The following is a 12,895-nucleotide window of genomic DNA, read 5'->3' as shown; positions in this document are numbered from 1 at the left end:
GTTTCCAAGGGGGGATGATGTAATACCCCCTTGGAAACATTCATCCTCGAATGATGATAGACATGCCAAGATTAGATAGGAAATAGAGCATACAATTGAAACCATTCGTTAGACTCATCACCACATCGTTTCTCACTCCGAATGCAACATAGAATGCATAAATTCAAGAAACTACAGTTGAACACATAATAAATGACAGCTGAACTGCTGCAACTTCTATCAAACGTGCATGGTTTAGGAAAGAACGGTACCTTCGGCTTGATCGGAGTTCACAGAAAATAGGCTAGGCATCGCCGTACCATCACAAACCTTCATTAGAAACGGCTTTCCATAGGCTTAGAGTTGCCAACATTGGACTTGGCACCACAAACCGCAGGTTTGGCCATGGAGTTGGCACCGCAAAACTTATGGTTGGCCATGGAGTTGGCGCCGAAAACCCTATGGACAAGCAGTGTAGGACTCCATTTTTGAGTTATTTCAAGGGCAACATAGTCTTTTTGCATTCTATAACCATCCCTAAACATAATTACATGATATTATAAGTCCCTAAACACATTTTAACCTTATGAAATTTGTATTTTATCATCTAAAGCACAAGGGGATAAAAACCAAGTTAAGGTTTGCTCATTCAAGCTTAAAGAGTCAAATTCATCGCGTATTCTTCATAACTAAGGTATGTGGGGATGTCTAAACACTCTATGGGCATAATTTATTATTTTAATTAACCTTTTAAAAGCATATTATGATGTTTATAGCAAGGGTTTGAATAATTAATTTGAATAGCCAAATCATGAAACCCTTATATATGATATATATATTATTTTGGTCTTGAGTCCTCTCCTTGAAATTGATTTTTACTCGTGTATATGTAAGTATGCATTTTCAATTTGTAGAGATTAAATTGAGAGCATAAATGACAAAACTCCTCTCTTGTTATGATACCTCTTGATTTCATATGTTATGGGTTGTTCGATTGCATGTTTTGAAACATGAGATAAGTGTTTTACTATTGTTTAGAACTTAATATTGATTATGAACTGAAGATAGGGTGTTTTTTTTATTAATATAAATAAAAAATGATGATTTAAAAAGTTGCATGTTTTGATACAAAGTAATGGACCATCACATGTTTAATAATTAAAAGAGAGAATCTTTGCATAAGTTTCATGTATTTCGTTATCCAAATTCTCTTGTACTATTTGAATAATTTGATGGTCTAAACATTATGTTTTGAATGAAAGAACTGTAACACAATAATATATAGCTGAGACATACGACTTGCAAGTCTTGGTATGACGATACCAAATAAATGAATGCCATAGTAGATTCAGTCTAAAAATATAGATTTTACTCAAATTTTTAAATTTTGAATTCAGAAAGATTCGTGTTTAGAAAAGGTTAAAAATGGGATTAAAGAGAGTTAGATGGTTTTTCAAAGAAAGTACGAGTTGAAAGACTCAATGCTAGAAATCGTGATTTGCCGACACGGGGTTATGGTACCATGCTTTGTGGTCTTGTGTACCTTGATTCATGTCATCCTAATTTGGGACTATGGTTAGGAGCCATGCTTTGTGATCTTGTTCACTACCATGACATGTTGATTTTATTGGGGATCGTGACACCATGCTGTGTGGTCTTGCATGTCTTCTCTTATAGATACTTCAATCCTTGCGGCAAACTTGGATTGGTGACTTGGCCGCCGAGTCAAGGACGGTTTTTATATAGCCCGTGGAATTACAGATTGTAGCGTGTACCATCTAGATCAGAAGAATAACATATAGTAGAGTCATGATTTCAAGAAAGAGTTTTGAAATTTATCAAATTATGCCCATGTGTTTTTAATTTTTTTTTAAGATGACATATTTTAATGAAATGCTCTCACCTATCTTGTATAAAAATGTATTTTATTTTTGAATTGTTCTACATACCAGTACATTTGTATTTACCCTCTATATTTTAGGATCTGAGGCTCAATCTAGGGGGTCCCGCTAAGCAATAGATCATTGTCAGATGATTGGAGTTGGTGAGCCTCCCTTATTTTAGATGGCATTGTCTTATATGATTATTTCATTGTTTTTAGTTCATAATACGACCGGGGGCCTTAGCCCAATTTCAGACAGAAGTTGTTGTCATGTTGTAAGAGATTTTGCAGATTGGTGTCATGTATTTTGAATGTTATGAGCCTCATTTCGTATTGTCTATTTGAATTAAGAAGTTGACCATGTTTCTATTTTTGTTAACCTTCCATATTTCTTTATATTGTATGAATGTTGTGTATGACTACCAGCTCGAGAAGGGCTCTCAAGCTTTCGTGGTTTGAGATACTTGTCACGGACAGGCCCTTGGTTTGGGTTGTGACAACAATACCTTCTTTGACCATAAAAATGATAATTTTCCCAATTAAACACCAAGTTGGATTCTCCACACTTTTTAAGAGCTTTTGCCAAGTGAATAAGGCAGTTTTCAAAAAAATCACCAATGGTAGAATAATCATCCATGAATACTTCAATGGTGTATTCTACTATATCAAAGAAAACGGATATTATATATCTCTAAAATGTGTCTAGAGCATTGCATAGCCTTAATGACATACGTTGGAATGCGAAGATCCTATAAGGACATGTAAATGTAGTCTTATCTTGGTCTTCAGGTGCTATAGTGATTTGATTGTAGCCTGAATACCTATCAAGAAAATAGTACCATCCTCTACCTGCTAACCTGTCTAACATCTGGTCCATGAAGGGCATGGGAAAATGGTCCTTCTGAGTCCATGCATTTAATTTTTTGTAGTCCATGCATACTCTCCATCCTATAACGGGCCTCATCGACACTAACTCATTCTTCTTATTTGGTACAATAGTGATCCTAACTTTCTTAGGAACATATTAAACAGAAATGACCTACTTGCTATCAGCAATGTGATACACAACACCAGCATCCAACCACTTAATTATCTCTTTCTTCACCACCTCCTGCATAGGAGGGTTGAGTCAACGCTGATGTTCAATACTTGGAATACATTTTGGTTCAAGCTAAATTTATGGGTACATAAACAAAGCGGGATACCCACAATATCTGTAATGGACCAACCAATGACCCTCTTACAACTCTACAATACTAACAACAATGCTTCCAGTTTTGACTGTATCAAATTAGCTGCAATGATTACGGTTAAAGTGTTGTTAGCCCCCCAAAAATACATACTATAAATTGGATGGAAGGGCCTTCAACTCTAAAACTGGAGGCTCTTCGATGGATGGGCGAGCAGGTGAAATAGTTCTATTCTTCAAATCCAAATCAAGCTTCTTTGGTGCATAATTATAAGAACGACGCCCATACAGTTCACCTACTATCTCATCATACTTCTCAATGCCTTCATTATCAAAGTTCACGATCACGACTGCAAGTGATTCAACACCCAATATTTATTTAATAGGAACAATAACTTTAGAACTATCATCCCAAAGAGTAACTACATAGACATATAATAACTCTATTTCTTCACCATAGATATCAATTACAGAGATCACTCTCAATTCATCAGGCTATCTCATGGATTTACATACATTGAATACCACCTATTCATCATTCAGTCTCAGTATCAGATGCCCTTGATCTAAATCAATCAATGTCCTTTTTGTCGCTAAGAATGGTCTTCCTAATATAATCAGGACTTGGAAGTCCACTTCATAATCTAAGATTACAAAATCAGCTGAAAAGATAAAAGAAGCCGCTCTTACCAACACATCATTTAAAATACTAACTAGCTTCTTCACAGTTCTATCTGCCATTACTAATCTCATTGTAGTCAGTTTAGGAGCTCCCGATCCCAATTGCTTGAACACCGTAAATAGAATGAGGTATATACTAGCACCCAAATCACATAAAGCACATGAAAATATAAGAGATCCAATGGTACATAGTATAGTAAAAGCACCAGGATCCTCCTTTTTCTCTACTAAAGATCTAGTAGCTATAGTACTGTAATGATGTATATTGTCAACTGGTTTATAACTGACTGTTCTCTTCTTTCTGATCAAATCTTTCATAAACTTTGCATAGCCTAGCATTTGCTCTAATGCTTCTACCAGAGGTACTGACAGTTCTTTTAGCATGGATAGAAACTTTTAATACTTATAATCTTCTTGTTTCTTTGTCAGCCTTTAAGGATAAGGAGAAATAAGTTTTTTTAATAGGATTCAACATAAGTTCCTCAACTTTATCTTTTTATTTATCTTGCATATTGATGTTGTCTACCTCAATAGAATCATCATTATTTTTATGCTCATTTACAACTGGTACAAGTGGTTCTATGGTGGCTTTAGCACTTCGAGTGGTTATGGCATGACATTGACCATCATTTTTTGGATTAGCTACCATGTTACTCGGGAGAGTGCCAGTCTATCTCTGATTTACTGTGGCTGATATCTGACCTAATTATTGCTCCAACTGCTTGATTGCTGTAGCATATGACTCAATTTTTTGGTTTATCCATGATAGGTCTACCTTGATCTCCTTACGACAACTCTCTTTGCTATCTTGCGTTTTCACTAGTTTGGACAAAAGTGCCTCCAATTTGGATTTGGAATTATGATTACTTGGTGGAACATATTTGTCATTATTTCCCTTGTAGTCATCTTTCTATTGCCAATCACCATATCTCTATCTGCTTCTATCTCTATATCTATCATTATAATAGTTCCTACCTTGATTACCTTGCCCTTGGGCTCAGAAATCCACCAATCTACGATTAAGATACTTTGCCTCTTTTTCAAATTAAATCTGAAATTATTTAGAAGTAGAACCCTTTGCCATAACTGCATTTACTTTCTTAGCACTCATTTTTGTGAACTGCTTTGTAAGTAGCCCAATATCTTTATGATGTTGTGCAACTTCATGTGCTACCATAGCATGACCAGCTTCATAAGTATTAGCAGCTCTAATAGCATATGTATCTGAACCACATTCTGAATCTCTAGTATGTCACCCTTTTTTAGTCACTGAACTATCATCTAGCATATCTTGTGCAGTATCCCAATAAAGATGCATAAATGCTTCTTTTGAAATTGTATCTGCGATTAATATTAAACTGTTATTTACTGATCTATAGAAGATTTCTAATAAATTTGACCTTGCTATTATGTGATTCGGTACGATGCTCAGCTTCTTCTTGAATCTAAACCATGCATCATACATGGACTCTGCAGGTAACTGTTTGAAATTATAAATTTCATCCTTCAATCATAGTATCCTTATAGGAGGGAAAATTTTTTTAGAAATATTTCTGCAACTCATGCCAAGTAGTGATAGATCCCCTTGGAAGCTCCCCTTACCATAGTGATGCTTCACCTATCAAAGTAAATTGGAATAACCTCAACCTCAATGCTTTCTGATCCACCCAAGGAATATTATATGATGTGTAGATCCCAATAAAATTAGCAAGATACATTTTTGAATCATTCTTTGCTTCTCCCAAAAATATGCCCTTCAAATTCAGCAATTAGATCATAGCGTAAGTAATGTCAAATTTCACATTACGGGGATAAGTAGGAGGAATAATGGCTCCTTTCTTAGTAAATTCAACATAACCCACATCTTAATCATCCTTGTATAGGTCTAAGGGTTGATATACAGGAATAAATAGAACTCTGCCTCTCTAAACTCGAGGATCAATTACTTGTCTAGGTCTGGCTAGTCCTCTTTGCTGAGCTAATACAACCTTCTCAGGTAATCGAGCCTCTCTGGCTTCTCTTATCTATCGCTCTAGAGTTGTTGCATCTATAAATCTACAACACTCTGTGGATTAAGTGGAACATGTGGGAGTGCCACATTTGGATAAACCAGCGGAGGGTCTTCAACCCTATCACGAACTTGTCTTGACATTCTTCTCAGTGTTTGAAGGATTCTCTCTGGTTTTGGATTAAAAGGGAGTAAAGGATTGCCTCTACTCCTTGTATTTGGCATACACCGGCGTATTCCAAATCAAAATAGAAAATAATACCCGTGAACTCCACCAATTCAATTGACTACTCAAACCGTCTTCCTGGCAACGGCACCAAAATTTGATGTTGCGTAAAACTAACTCCAACAAAAGTATGCTGCTCGATTGCAAATATAATAACCCAACTAGGTTGGGGTCAAATCCATAGGGAAGATACTGAATAGTCTCTTGTCTTGATATAATCCATGAACAGCACAGGAAAGTAAATGGGGGGAATTTTGTATCAATCGCAAGTAGTAACCAAATCTTCAGTGATTTTTAGTTGTAAACAATAAAAGACTAATACTAGGCTTGTGTTCCCCCTAGCTTCTCAACTCCGTAAATTTCTCATATTCAACCCGCCTATTCTGTTGTTCCACATGTAAAGTTTATAAGAATATATTATCAGCCATCTTGTGAACATGAAGATAAATCTCACCCTTTATCGGTTCGGTCTCAGGGCGTCGCCTTATTGCTCCTTGCTGCGACCTCAGTTCACTATCACCTTTTGAGTTTAAATGATTAAATGAGATGGCGGGGACTCTAAGATTGAAGTAAATCTCAAATTACTGTCCTAATTTTTTTTCCTAATCACAGACTCCCTTGTAAGGATGTAAGCAAATACGGGCTATCTTAAGCTTCTACAACAATTATGAGATTAATTATTGCAAATAAGATTAATATACATGCATAAACCCTAGAATAATGAATATCATACTTTCTCTATGTAGCTAATCTGCCAGGGTTCTTACAACCTTAGTCAAAGATATTAGCCGCTCATGTTTATGCAAGATTCCATGATTATCACTAAAGAAGACATGTAATTAATTGCTCAAATTATGATGATTAAACTCCAAAGTCTTGAATTGAATAATAACCAAAATCTCAAGAATAATTGTAAAAGTATGTAAACTATTGTAAGAATGTGTAACCTGATAAAAGATTGGTATTTATAGTATCTCAAAGTAACATAGAAATCCTAATAAAAGTGAGAAAGGTAAAGTTATATTGGCACTCAGTAGGACTCGGTCTTCAACTCGTACCGATATCATACGAGTCGTACCATGCCTTCTCGTATCCATTCCAGTGTTTGATCTCCCAGGGCTTTAAATTTTTGTTCTGTATACGACTTCTGCTTATGAGTCATACCTTGATCGTACGACTCGTGTCCTTTACTCTTATCCACTTGGGACTTTTGTCTTTCTAAGCTTTAGACACTGGTCTAGTTATAGTTTCTCTATATGAGTCATACTCAGACTTCTGACTTGTATACTTCCAAGACTTCAACTTTGGATGGTAGATTTGAATTTTGTTATGTTTATGACTTCACCATATGACTCGTATTCTTGCTTATGACTCAAATTCTTGAGTCGTATCTTCACCATACTTAGCTTCTTGGTTTGGCTTTGGGTTCTGTTGTGCTTATGAGTCATCCTATGAGTTGTATAATATGTTGACGGCTTGTGAGGTAACTCATATCTTGGTCAAGCTTTGTCTTTCCAGGTGTTTTTCTTCTATTTTCATCCTAACACTATTGTAGACCTATTTTACCTGCAACAAACACAAAAGTACATCATATATACTAAAACAACTTAAGTTTATGCATAAATTCTTGGTTTTAAGCATCGAAAGTACTGTGTTCCCACGACACATTGTTAATCCATACTTTTATACTTTCTCCGGATCCCACCCTCCATCTAATGCCTTTTTGTAAGAGGTTTCTACCCAAAATAATGCTTTTCGTATCCAAGAACTAGTAGTAGTAGAAAAACCTTTGAGGAAAGAGGTATTTTGAAAGTATTTACTTTTAAGCATTCTAAAGAGAAGAGAGTCTTCTTGAGTCAAAATTTGCCAAGCTAGTTTTGCCAACCAAGCCGGGTTGAAGGATTTTAACTCTCTAAATCCTATAACCCCCTTAGATTTAGCAATATAGAGGTTTTTTCATTTTTCAAAATGCATTTTTATCCTACTATCATTTTGTCCCCACCAAAAGATGGAAAAAATAGTAATGATCTCCTTACATAAATTATCAGAGAATTGAAAACATGATAATGCATATGAAAATATAGAAGATAGAATGGATTTAAGCATCACTTCTTTTCCAACAGGGATCAAGAAATTATTTTTCCTACTTTTGATCTTTTCTTTTACTCTATCCTTTATAAATTCCAACATTCTTTTTCTGATTTCCCCACTACTGCCAGTAAACCTAAATAAAACCCAAGCTTATTTCGTCTTAGTTGTCCTATCATTTCAATGATCTTATCCGTATCAATTTCAGAAGTATTTTTATTAAAGAATATTGTCGATTTAGAAAAATTTACCTTTTGACCTGAATATTCTTCCTATTTTTTAAGAATATCAGAAATATTAGTGGCATTCTGAATAGTAGCATTATAAAATATAAAGAAATCATCCATAAAAAATAAATGATTAACTGTGAGTCCACTTCTGATCAAACTTAACCCTTATATATTTCCATTAACTCCCACTTGATTTAATATTCTAGACAAACCTTTACACATATAAGGAACAAATAAGGTGATAATGAATCCTCTTATCTTAAGCTCCTATTAGGTTTCACTTTCCCTGGTACCTCTTCATTAATATTAAATCTATATGTAGGGGTAGTGACATATTTCATTATCCAGCTAACAAAAGTTTCATGAAAACTCATTTTGATCATTAGTTTTTATATATAAATCTATTCCACTCGATCATACGCTTTGGTCATATCTTGCTTTAGTGCCATATACTTTTTCTTGCCTCGTTTTTTATTTTTTAACATATGAATGAACTCATGTGCTAGAAAAACACTATCCACAATTTACCTTTTATCAAAAAGTCGACTGATTAGGGGAAATAATAATAGGAAGACATCTTCTAAGTCTTGCAACTCTAATCTTGGCAATAATTTTATACACCGTTGAGCATAAGCTAATGGATTTGTACTGGCTAATATCACTCGAATTTTTTATTTTTGGTATCAAAGTAATAAGAGTTTGATTCCATGAGTGAGTTAAATGGCCTGAATGAAAGAAACTTTTAACCGCTTCACAAATATCACTTGATAAAGTATTTCAATACTTTTGAAAGAAAAATGGAATCATACCATCCGCTCCTGGAGATTTTAAGAGATGCATATCACATGTCGCATTCTTAGTCTCCTCATTCGTAATATCCCTAATAAGACTATCATTCATAAAGTTATCAACTAAAGGATGAATTAAGCTCAAAATGAAATCAAAGTTGGAAGGTCTAGAGGTAGTAAAGAGGTTCTTATAAAATCCTTATATTTCTTTCACAATCTCTTTTTGGTTGGATATCCATTGACCATCTTCTAGTTGAAGACTTTTAATATTATTACACTCACGTCTTTGGATAGCTTACATACGGAAGAAAGATGTATTCTTATCGCCCTTCTGTTGCCATAACGCTGTAGAATTTTGCTTCTAATAGACTTCTTCATCCTTATATGCCTGACCTAATTCTCTCTTAAGCACCTTCAATTTGTTTATATCAAAAAGTTTAGTATCATTCTTAAGCTTAGTTATTCTATCCTTATTCCATGAATTTTTTCCCTAGAGTTTCCTTTACTACCTGGAAGCCAAGCTAGTAGCTCAATTCTACATTTTTTTTAACTTGAAGCTTACTATAGATTGTTTAGTACCTACTATATTTCTATTCCACGTTTGTGCTATCGTCATATTCACTTCTTCTTTTTTGCTCCACTTTTTATCAAAAAAGAATCTTTTTTTTATGGGACTAGGTTCAGAGTTTATAAGTAAAGCTGAGTGGTCAGAGGCCTCTATTTCTAAATGGGTGATGTTAGCTTGGTTAAATTCAAGTCTCCAATCAGAGAAACTTAAAGCTCTATCAAGTTTTTCTTGAATTATTCCATCATTCTCTAAAATACTACCAAGACCAGGTTTCCATTAAATCCTAATTCTATAGCTCTGGCCTCCCATAAAAAGTTTTTAAATACCGTAAAGGAAGAATCCTCTCGAACTCTACCTCCTAATTTTTCCAAATTATCAACCTACATTGGTCCCCAACTACTAGATTTGACATAAAGTTCTTGTAATTGATTTCCGTGAATAGCTTTATTAGTACTTAAGTATACAAACACATATAAATATTTACTATTCATAGTTATATTATGTAAATATATTTCAATGTAAAAAGGGATAGATTGGTACTGACATACCTGAATTTTGTCATTCCAAAACAAGCATAGACGTCCTGCTAGTCCAATTAGGTCAACAATAATTACATGCGGCATATTCAATTTTCTCTGAACTCTTCGTATCATGCTTTCTTTATTCTTAGTTTCACTTAAAAATAACATACTCAGAGAGTGGAGACGTATTGTATCCTTCAAAAAGGAAACCTTCAAGGACCCCTCTAGGCCTCGACAATTTCACTTCATTATCTTCATATGGAAGAAGGGAGCCATTTCGGGCTGGCCTCTTGTTCCACCAATTTTTTTAGCTTCTTAGCTTCTACGTCTGGCAGTTCACTATTTTCTCCTTCTTTTTTTTTTTCTCAAATTTTTAGTACATGAATCAATCACTACCACCTCAAATAAATTAGTTTTTAAACTTATCGTTATCTTGATTTTCTTATAACCCATTGCTTGTATTTCACTAGCTAGCCTTCTTCAATTCTTTTGTTTCCCTTATGAGTAGTTTTTTTTTTTCAATTGTACAACTATTTCTTTATCTTTTTCTCTATTAATTACCTCAACTGGAATATTTACTAATGTTGGTATCATAATAGAAGTAGTATCCATAAGTGCTAATAACTGCGTGTTCGCCATTTTCAACTTGGATTGGAATATCTCTAGCTGCTTCTCCTTGTTTTCACATGCTTGTATTACGTTAGTTTTCCCTTCCGCAACTCTCTAAAAGTATTCCTCAAAGGCCCCTTCATCTACGGTGTCGCTGAATCCCATTTTTTGATAGTATATATAACTCCTTTTCTTCTCTTTCGGTGCTTGTATCCGCAAGGATCGGTTCTTCCTCCTCGATGTCTTATTGTATTTTTTCCATTTCCTTATTTCTTTGCATATTCAGGTCTATGATCATTATGCTGTTAACTTGATTTACCTCCGTACCTTTATTATTTCTCTCTTTCGCTTGCTCTTCACTTTCCCATGAGTTATGACCAACATCCTTTTTTTAATTTGCTTCATTTGCCTCGTTACTTTTTATTGCTGATTTCCCTTATGGTTGTTGGACATGCATATTATGCAACCTATCATGCTTCACTGCAGGTTGTGTCTCCGAGGATCCAGTTCCCTCCATTAATTGGTGCAACAAATTATTGTTTCCTGCATCCCTATTTCTTGTCGGTTTTACTATATGACGTTGTCCGCTACTATCAAAAACTTCATTCCGCTCTTGTCATTTTGAATGCTTATTGATGATTAGATGGTTTTTTCCCTCATCCATGCACCAAATTGATTATTTTCATGTTTCTCGAATGCACATCTTTTTCCCTTCTACTGTATATTTTTTGGTTGTGTCCTGGTATCGTACAGTATAGAAAATGTAAGGCAAATTTTCATACCTAAACTCCACCCATTTTTTTTCGTGACTCAGTTTAAGCAACTTTCTCCTCGACAGTACTTTATTTATGTTCATCATCCCCTTAAACCGCACATGTTTGCCCGCTCTATTTCCATTTTTTGGAATTACAGCGTCTGTTGTTCCTTCTAGTAAGTGCCCGACCTTTCATCTCACTTTTTGTGACATCCAATGTTAAGGGACACTCCCCACTTGAACCCACTGTTCAAACACATTAAAGACGGCTGAATCGCTTCTTAATCCTAGTTCCCAAGCATGAACATTTAGCAAGTATTTGTCGAATAGCCACGAGGTACCAAATAAAACCTTATTCATACTTTCTTTATTCATAAAAACAAACCGAAAGAAGTTCTTCTCCACTTTTATGATCCTCCGCCCGCCGGAATATCCCCACATCCTTGGTATGGTGTTTATTAAGCTTTGTACGTTGATTTATTTATCTGCAATAATTTTTTCAAGAATGCTTACTTCACAGCCTTGTAAACTGCTTTAATATCAGGAAAGTCGATCTCTACTGCATCTTTTTTGTCTTTCGTTAGAATAAAGCTTTGTAGATGTTCCGTAATTTCTTCCTCCATTGTGGATAGTAGCCTATGCAGTCTGTTGTGAAGCTATAAGGAAAAAGGAAAATAACAATTTTTTTCTTTTGTAGAAGAGATTGCTGGAGATGGTTGGTTTTGATTGTTAAAAATAGTAGAATTGTACGTTTTTGTGTTTTTTTAGGATTAAAGGAAAGCATTTTGGAGTTTTTGAGTGACTGAATGTGATTGTGTGTAAGTAGAAGTTCATGAGACTTGGATGTTTTTAGTCTTGGATAGTTATCTCTAGCAAGTTTAAAGAAAATCTGCACTAATTTGAGCAAAGTTAGCCCCACTAGAAGGAAAATACTCCCATGCAGAGAGAAAATAACTCTCACGTGATGTCAAACGTTGTTACATACTTCATTCATAACTCACCCTTATACTTTTGTACCAGTCCTCGGTATTCTTTGGCACGCAAAATGATAAGTTAAATATTCATTACTCTCATTTTTTTGTTTGCTCCCTTTTCTTTTTTAGAGTCAAAAATATAAATTTTGATCAATATTTTAAAACGTATTTTCTAACCGAACTGAAAAAAAAAATTCAATTTATAGTACTTTTTATATAGTTTTTATATATCTAAATTTTATTTTTAAAACATTAAATTAATATAATATAATTTAGATTTGAAACATAGTTAATTTGACTCACGAAAAATGAAGGGAGTAAATAAAAGGTCATCAAAACACTCTAAACTTGTCTATCAAACTTACTTTAAAACTTTAACTTTATGAGTAATTATTTAC

The sequence above is a fragment of the Capsicum annuum genome, chromosome 2 (assembly GCF_002878395.1).
Source record: "Capsicum annuum cultivar UCD-10X-F1 chromosome 2, UCD10Xv1.1, whole genome shotgun sequence".
Lineage (NCBI taxonomy): Eukaryota > Viridiplantae > Streptophyta > Magnoliopsida > Solanales > Solanaceae > Capsicum > Capsicum annuum.
This window is presented reverse-complemented; position numbering follows the sequence as displayed.